Below are 9,809 nucleotides of genomic sequence, written 5' to 3' on the forward strand. Positions count from 1 at the left end.
ATGGGAAGATTAAGCTTCGGCACCGCTGAAATCCTTCCTTTCTTCCTCTTCCTTCTCTTCCCTTCTTCTTCCTTTTCTTTTCTCTCTCCTCTTTACTTTCCTCACCAACGTACGGGTGACATAAATGGAAAGAAAAGAAAAACATAAAGCTATATATACAATTTCTAATTAAGTGAATAGCGCACATGGATGGGTCACTCAGGTGGGTAGGTGCACCCACCTGTCCTACCCACCTGAGGGCCAAAACTTGGGATTTTGATCGGGTTCGGGCCTCGGCGCGAACCCCACCCCCGACATACGATGTAGCATACGTATATACCTTAAAATACGGCTACAATACCTGCTTTATCCATACATAGCCTTATGGTAGGTGCATGTACACGGCTTGGGCACTCCCGTCTCTTCTGGCACTGGCTTTGACTTGTCGGGCCAGCCGGTGTTTAAGGTCACCCGTGCCATCATAGCCCATAAGGAACCCGCTCTAATTCCCTCTGGCTCGGTTCCTGCATGGTTAAACCGGTTCAACCGCTTAATCAGACCGGGTTTAAAAGTAGGGTATTACATTACCCCCCCTTCTGAAAAATTTTATCCTCGAAATTGCGTACCTGGTTGATAAAAAAGATGAGGGTACTTGGCTCGCATTTCATCCTCTACCTCCCAAGATGCTTCTTCAAGTGAGTGACCAGCCCATCGCACCTTTACATAGGAAATGGAGCGGTTGCGAAGGGTTTTCACCTTTCGGTCCAAAATTTCAGCTGGCTGTTCTGTATAGGTCATATCAGCTTCTAGGTACTCTGGTTCCACGGGTAGTACATGAGATGGATCATGCACGTATCTCTTCAGCATGGATATATGGAATACATTGTGAACATCCCCAAGTGAAGGTGGCAGAGCAAGCATGTAGGCTACTGAGCCAACCCGGGATAAGATCTCAAATGGTCCGATGTATCTTGGGCTCAACTTCCCCTTTCTGTGGAACCTTTGGAAACCTTTAGTAGGAGAGATCTTGAGAAATACCTTTTCTCCTGGCTGAAATTCAATATCCTTCCTGCGGGTGTCTGCATAGCTCTTTTGACGGGACTGAGCTGCTTTAATCCGTTCTCTAATAACGTAGACTTTGTCACAAGTCATCTGTATCATCTCAGGTCCTAACATTCGACGTTCACCTACCTCATCCCAATACAAAGGAGTTCTGCACTTCCTGCCACATAACGCCTCATACGGAGCCATCCCGATTGTAGCTTGGTAACTGTTGTTATATGCAAACTCCATAAGAGGTATATATTTTTCCCAACTGCCACTCATCTCCATTGCACATGCCCTGAGCATGTCTTCTAATATCTGTATGGTTCGTTCCGACTGACCATCTGTCTGTGGGTGAAAAGCAGTACTCAAGTTCAGTTGTGACCCCAAGGCACGCTGTAAGCTTTTCCAAAATCTGGAAGTGAAAGTTGGGTCCCTATCTGAAACAATGCTCACTGGCACTCCATGTAAGCGCACTATATTGTCCATGTAAAGTTGTGCTAGTTTGGTCATGGAGAACTTGGTCTTGATAGGAATAAAATGAGCAGTCTTGGTAAGCCGAGCCACGTTCACCCATATCACGTCCATTCCCTTAGGTGTACTTGGTAGTCCAGTGACGAAGTCCATTGTAATCCTTTCCCACTTCCATTCTGGTACTGGGAGTGGCTGAAGGGTACCATAAGGTCGATGCCTCTCAGCTTTTACTTTCTGACAGGTAAGACAAGTCGCCACATACAAGGCTATGGTGACCTTCATGTTTGGCCACCAGTAACTTCGTTTGAGATCTTTGTACATTTTGGTACTTCCTGGGTGAAGTGAGTACTCGGAGCTATGTGCTTTTCTCACTATCTTGTCTTGTATATCCAAATCATCGGGTACACACAATCTATCTCGAAACATTAATGCCCCATCACTGGCTAAAGTAAAATCTGGGTCGTTCATTGTTTGATCTTGAACCTTAACTCTGATCTGCTACAATTCAGGATCCAAAGGTTGCTTCATTATCACCTCTTGCCTAATTGCCGGATGCACCTGTAGAGCCGTCAAGGATACAGTCAACCATTTAAGGTTTTCTGGTTGAGGTTCAAGCTCTAAGGTTGCCCCTTTATACAAGAGGGTTTCGTCCATTAGCATCGCCTCCTGCACGAGTGGTGGACTGACTGTTAAGTATGAGAGCGACACAGTCTGTGTCTTCCGACTCAATGCATCTGCCACTACATTAGCCTTGCCGGGATGATACTGAATGTCGCAGTCATAATCCTTCATGAGTTCAAGCCATCTCCTCTGTCTTATGTTTAAATCCTTCTGGGTGAAGAAGTACTTCAGGCTTTTGTGATCACTGTATATCTCGTACTTTTCCCCATACAAATAATGTCGCCAGATCTTATGGGCAAAAATGACTGCAGCTAGTTCCAAGTCATGAGTGGGGTAATTCTTCTCATACTCCTTTAGTTGTCGGGATGCATACGCTATTACCTTACCGCGTTGCATGAGAACACAACCCAAACCAACTTTGGAAGCATCGGTATAAACTGTCATTCCACCTGTGCCTTCAGGAATAGTCAGCACAGGGGCAGTCACCAACCTTTCTTTCAATTCCTGGAAGCTCTTCTCACATTCCTCTGCCCAGTCGAATTTCACACCCTTTTTAGTCAACTTGGTCATTGGTGTTGAGATCCAAGCAAAATTCTCGATGAAACGCCGGTAGTATCCAGCCAAACCCAAGAAGCTTCTAATTTCGGTAACATTCTTGGGGCTTTCCCATTCCACTACTGCTTTCACCTTAGCAGGATCTACCTCGATTCCGGCTTTGGACATTACGTGCCCCAGGAATCCAACTTGTTCAAGCCAGAATTCACATTTGCTGTACTTGGCAAACAACTGTTGTTCTCTCAACCTCTGCAACACCATCCTTAAGTGTTGAGTGTGCTCCTCTGCGGTCTTGGAGTAGATCAAGATATCGTCGATAAAAACAATTACCCATTTATCGAGCACATCCTGAAATACCCGATTCATTAGATCCATGAATGCTTCCGGTGCATTGGTTAACCCGAAGGACAACACTAGGAACTCATAGTGACCGTATTGAGTCCTAAATGTTGTTTTGGGTATATCACTACTCTTTATCTTGAGCTGATAATAGCCGGATCGAAGGTCTATTTTTGAAAATACCCTGGCTCCCTGCAACTGATCAAATAAATCATCAATGCGTGGCAATGGATACCGGTTCTTAATGGTTAGCTTATTCAACTCCCGGTAATCTATGCACGTACGCAAACTACCATCCTTCTTCTTGACAAACAACACTGGGGCACCCCAATGTGAAACACTTGGGCGAATAAACCCCTTTTCCAATAGTTCCTGCAACTGCATCTGCAACTCCTTCAATTCAGCTGGTGCCATCCTATATGGAGCCTTAGATACTAGAGCTGCTCCAGGAGTTAAGTCTATGGCAAACTCCAACTCTCTATTAGGTGGTAAATGCATCAGGTCATCTGGGAAAACGTCGGGAAACTCTTTAACCACCTTTACTTCTTCTAGAGGTGTAACTCTTGCATCAACATCGAGTATCGAGGCTATGTAACCCTGACATCCACTTTCTAGCAACTTTACCGCTTGAAGAGCGGAGACAAGGACCTTCCTCACCCTTTTCATTGTATCTGCTCGGTATACCCACTCTTTCCCTTCGTCATCTGTCACCTTAATCAGCCTTTCCGCACAGATCACATTAGCTCGATGAGCCGACAACCAATCCATACCCAATATAACATCAAAATTCTGCATATTGAACTTAATGAGTTGTGCATCAAAGTTCTTCCCACTAATTTCCACTGGGCACGGCCCATACACTTCCTTCAACTGTGCAACTTTACCAGTAGGCATACTGACAATCATTCCATGGTCTAGGATCCTGGGTGACATCCTAAGTTTCTCTACAAATCTCGTAGATGCGAATGAATGAGTAGCTCCTGAATCGAATAAAACATAGGCTGGTATGCCTGATATGGGTAGGATACCTAGTATAACAATGTATATAATTTCAGCAGGTCATCAATATTAATCATAATGAATATCTTAATTTAAAATGTACCTGCTACTACTTCCGTACTAGCCTCAGCTTTCTCGGCTGATAGGGCATACATCCTACCCTGCGGTTGATTTCCCCGAGGTAAGGGAGGTCGGTACGCAGAGGGCTGACTGGAGGGCAAGGCTGGTCTGGCCCGACAGTCTTTCGCATAATGCCCATATGAATGGCAATTGAAGCAACGAATCTGAGATATCGGAACCGGAGCGGGGCCCCTCTGCACTTGGCCCGTTGCAGATGGAGGTCGAGGTGGCCTTGGAGCTGTAGGTGCCACACTAGTGTTCGGGCGAAAAGAGGTGGAACCCGAACCACCAACTGGCCTAGGAGGGTAGCCAGATGGCCTATAGGGCTTCCTATACATAGGCCCAGAACTATATGATCTGCGGTATGCCTTGGAGGAATTTCCCATAACTGGGAATGGATTTGTTCTCTTCCACAGTCCAGGGGTGAGGGACTGTTCACCCTTTTGCTTATCTTCCATAGTCTTGGCCTTCTGCACAATCTGGCCATATTCGATCAAATCCAAGACCTCAAGCACAGAACCAATAGATGCTTTTAGGCCTTTTAGGAACCTTGCTGCCTTCTCTTCAGCTGTTCGCATATGCCTTGGGGCAAAATGGAACAAACTCTCGAATTGTTGTTGGTACTCAAGGACAGTCTTACCTCCTTGAACTAAGGCCATGAATTCAGTCTCCTTTCGGTCTCTGAAGCTACGCAGATAATGGTTCTCCAAGAACAACTCCTTGAACTGCTCCCAAGTAGGTTCTGGATGAGCGGCCATCAATATAGGCTTGGAGGCTTGCCACCAAGAATTTGCCTCTTTCTTGAGTTGCAACCCAGCACAAATGAGTTTCTGTGCATCCGTGCACTCAAGCACCTCAAATATCTTCTCTAATTCTTGGATCCACTGATCCGGTTCCAGAGGATCACTCTCCACCTTAGAGAATACGGGTGGCAAGTTCCTCTTAAATGACTCCACTACCCTTGACGTATTACTCGTCGCCGGGAAGTTAGGAGCATAAGCAGGATAATAGGAGTATGGTGGAGGCATCCCATGCTGAGGAACACCGAATGGTGGGATTGGAGGTGTACCCACCACTTGTGGTCCCGTTCCCGACCCTACAGGTGGGTCCTGTGGAGTGAGTACCCGGGGAGGTTGACCCGGTTGAGAAAAGTCCAACTGTTGCTGGATGACAGTCATAAATGCTTGCTGTTGCTGAAGCATTTGTTGCTGGAAAGCTTGTTGGGACTGCTGGATTATAGTAGCAACATCTCCCGGTGTGATAACCGGTGGAGGGTCCGGGAGTGAAGTCATAGGTGGGTCCCCATGTGCCCCACCCTGACCAAGGGTCTCTGGAGGTAGTGGAGGTGAGGTATGCCCCACAGAGCGGGACCCCCTGGGATTTTGTGGTCGACCGACCCGACGAGGACCCCGCGAGGTACCTCGGGCATTACTACCGGATCTAGTACGTACCATCGTATCCCTGTACCTGGAACACATCACACACCATATTGGTTAAACACCGTAGAATTGATTTCGGCACACAATCATATGCCATTACATGAGGTGTTGTAGTGTATGATAGCCTGTAAATAATCGCAGCTCAATTCCAAGATACAGGCAAAGTCCCCAACAGACATGTCAATGGTCCCACTTGACCATAGCATATTAATCATAGGAATAATATCAATAGTGAAAATCAATGTAATCATGCTAGGAGGACAGAAGGGAAAAAGAAAAGAAAAAAAATTTTAAAATTTCCCAACTATCACAACCGGTGGGCTGCACCGACGGGTAGGGGCCCGCCGATCGAGCCCGCCGGTCCTAGTACCTCACACCGAGGGGTGGCACCGGCAGGTAGGGGCCCGTCGGTCATACCCATCGGTCTTAATGCCTCACACCGGCGGGTGGCACCGACGGGTAGGGGCCCGCCGGTCATACCCACCGGTCTTGCCCGTGTAAAAACACGAACAGGGCCCTACAGACCCTGTTCTGTCTGTCACTTTCCCAATCTCCTTTTCTCTTTCTTCCTTTCTTCCTTGGGCGATCTTGGAGGTCTCCTCGGCGCTTCTACTCGTGGGTCCACTCATCAACTCGGCGCTTTAGAGAAGAGTCAACTCTCCCTTCTTCAAGTAAGTTTCTTCTTCTCCTCTTTTCCAGAATTTCCATTTGGGGTAAAATGCATGTATAGACTTCACCTTAGGTTGTCTTTCCATATTTTTCACCATAGAATAGTATTTCCATGTGATTGTGATCCTTCTACTGTGGCCATTTGTAGTTTATAGGAATTTTGTCTCTTCATTTGGTGAAAACCCCAATTTGTGCCCTAGGTTTCCAAATTTGGGGATTTCTTCAATTCTCACTCTTTTTCTCCAATTGATGACTCATTTGTGATGCATTCCATTTGATTTGTGCTAGATATGCTTTAGATTTCATAGATTATCCATTATGCTTGGAATCCCCATGTATTCCCATGAAAATCCCTCTTTTGTATTGGTTCCCTTAGTTTTCATCCCATACTTGCATTCATGGAATTCCATAGTCTATTTGGGTATGTTCTTGCACTTTCATGATCCCGCTGCTATGGCATTTTGCTCTAGACCTAGGGTTTCAAGCTATTCTCCATTATGTTCGAATTTGCACATTGGACTTGAATTCCCTCGTTTTATTTATGCTCTTTGCTTTTGCTGTCATTTTACTGTTTTGGCATGTTCCTCCACGTTGTAACCTACCGTGCTTCATGTCATAGGTTTCCTATTGTTCCTAGATTGTCGCCGTTCCCGTTTTGCATGAATTGGGTTTTGGATTTTCCCTTTTTAATGCTGCTGTCATTTTCCTTTCTGTACTAACCCTACTTTCTTTTCTTATTGCCACGATGTCGTCACGCACCGGCAAGGGACCATCTTCCTCTGGCGTTAGACGCAAGACCACCGCTTCTAAGCGGAAGAGTGCGGAGACCAGCTCTTCAGCTCCTCGCACAGGGAGACCCGCACCTGTCCAGTCTGACCCTTCGGACTATGATGAGGAGCACTTTCTTAGTGCAGAGGCAGCAGCCAACTGGCCCAACTTCCTGAAGGGGTCAGTGATGATGGAGAAGACCGTGGTAGTTGAGGACTTCCACAAGGCTAGGCTTCAGGAGAGGTTCTCAGCATTGGACTGGGACTTTATTCTTCATGTAGACCGACCGTGCTACGAGCAGCTCGTTCGTCGGTTCTATTGTAACCTGGAGGTGTCGTATCCGTACGGGGAGTTCACCATCAGCAGCTTGGTGAAGGGGGTGGACATCCAGTTGACGGTGGGCACCTTGGCTAGTATCCTGGGTATATCGGCGGCGGGACACCGATACTACAGTCCCCCCAGGAGTAAGCCTCAGAGACCGTTCATGAGCCTGGCGACACCGGACTTCATCTACGAGACCATCTGCGGTAGCAGTAACCGCCCGGAGTCCGAGACATCCTTCTACCCTGAGGTTCGTCTATTCGCCCGGTTGGTCCAGTTCAACCTGCTCCCCAGAGGAGGTCATCGGAACCAGATGGGTTTCATGGCGGCTTTCATTGCATTCTGTATTTTCACGACCGCAGAGGGAGGCAGCGAGCACTTGTGCCTCCCCTACATTATTCTCAGGACGATGGAGCACCATACTTCCCACCCTGAGGATGGAGGATTCCCTTACGGCAGGATCCTCACTAGGATCTTCAAGTTCTTTGGGGTGGATCTGAGCGGTGAGGAGGGGAAGACTCCAGCTGATAGGTTCGACCAGAGAAACCTCCTGAGGATGGGTCTCCAGACCCTCATGGATTCACCTCCGAGATCAGGAGCTCAGAGAGGTAGGGGTAGGAGGGCTGCCCCTATGGAGGATGTCCCCATGGGAGAGGAGTCCAGTGAGGAGGATGAGGACTACGTTCCTCAGGACGAGGAGGAGGATCTGATGGGTGGTGGCATCCCTGAGGAGGCTCCTTAGGAGTCGAGAGGTCCTGGCCCTAGTTCTTCCAGAGCTGCAGCCTCACCACATGGAGCCCCACCACCTGGGAGTGGTGCCTACGACTTCGAGGGCATGACGTCCTCCATGCGGGCCTTGTAGGATGGCCAGGTTCAGCTACTGAGGCGGCTCGATGAGATTGTCTCCAGGGAGGAACGCATTCTGGAGAGGCAGACCACCTTGGAGGATTCCTTCCTCCGGCTGGGTCAGGACTTAGACACAACGGCCAACGCTATCTCAGCAGATTTTGGCCGGCTTCGGAGGGAGGTACGGCTGGTGAACGCGAGGTTCGATTATTACGATCACCGCCTCAACGTCAACTCTAGGCCTCTGGTGAACGTGGTGATCATCGATGATGACGACGACGACCAGTGAGGGCTTGGCTCGCCCACACCAGCTGTTTATTCATTTTCTCTTTTTGTAGACTTTGTTGTATATTTCATTTCTTATCATTCCTTGTATTTACGCTGTAACTGGATTTATTTATGGAATGATATATTTTTGGATAGTGGATTTTTTGTGGTGAATTTATATGTGGAGTGCTTGTGTGGTTTTGTTGTGATGTATTTTGCTATCTGTGCTCTTTGTTATATTTACTATCTGTCGTTTATCAGGTATTTGTGTAAAATTTTTGGAAATCCCATTTTACGCCGTTATGCTGCCGAAATTTCGTCAAACTAGTACTTTATAGGTTATAGTACTAACCTAATTACCTTTTATCTATACTCACGCATGCCATGAATGCAACATATAATGCAATCCCTTTTTATACTTTCTTTCTTTGGCTTTTAATCTTTAAAGCTTTTATATTAACCCAACCCCATTTCCCTATTATAGAGTCTACGGGATTCTAATGGTATGCTGTGAGTGGAGCAGAGCATCACGCTCTGATACCACCGTTTGTCACACCCCGTTCACACTGAACCGGGCCAGTGACCGAGTTAACACCGGTTAACCCAAACCTGCCAGGATCATCAGATACTGTATTCCACCACAGCATACACACAACTAATATAAACTCATCAGATCAGCGGAAGACTAAGTTTTACCTGTGAATAATCCCGTAATACTTGATACCCGGATAGTGATACAATAATTATATACATTTGGGCCCGAAGGCATGATATATATACAAAAGAGTAAAATTCAAATATCAAGTACATAAGGAAATCCACCAAAACAATCAGAGTACACAGCTCGGCTCGGTATCAAGGCTAGAGCTCAGGTCGGCATCAAGGGTTGAGCCCAGCTCGGCATCACATAGTAGAGCTCAGCTCGGCCTCAGAAGTGGAGCTCAGCTCGGCCTCAGAACTGCTATCCCGCGGCACAACTCTCGCACAAGCAGTCAGCGCCGTGCTCTAGCTCCTCAGGGGTCCACCAGTCCTCTTCAGGAAACTCGACCGTGGGACCCACCCCATGCTCCTCAGATGTATGACCTGCAAAATCATCTAAAAAGGGGTGTACACGTGGGATGAGCTCATTAGCTCAGTAAGTAGAAAGATGGACCACACAACAGTCCACACATCACAACACATCATATGCACTACATGCCATGCTATACATTTTAAATCACATCCACCTAAGCAACATTATTAAGTCCTTGGTTTTAGTGCTACTACAACCACAGTGCGCGTATACTCCGGGTACGAGCTGCGAACTCCCTCCCACGATACGCCCATAGGGCTGTCGGAGAAGGCCCACCGTGAGTACTCGAAAAAGTA

Source organism: Macadamia integrifolia, unplaced genomic scaffold (genome assembly GCF_013358625.1).
Source record: "Macadamia integrifolia cultivar HAES 741 unplaced genomic scaffold, SCU_Mint_v3 scaffold2688, whole genome shotgun sequence".
NCBI classification, from domain to species: domain Eukaryota; kingdom Viridiplantae; phylum Streptophyta; class Magnoliopsida; order Proteales; family Proteaceae; genus Macadamia; species Macadamia integrifolia.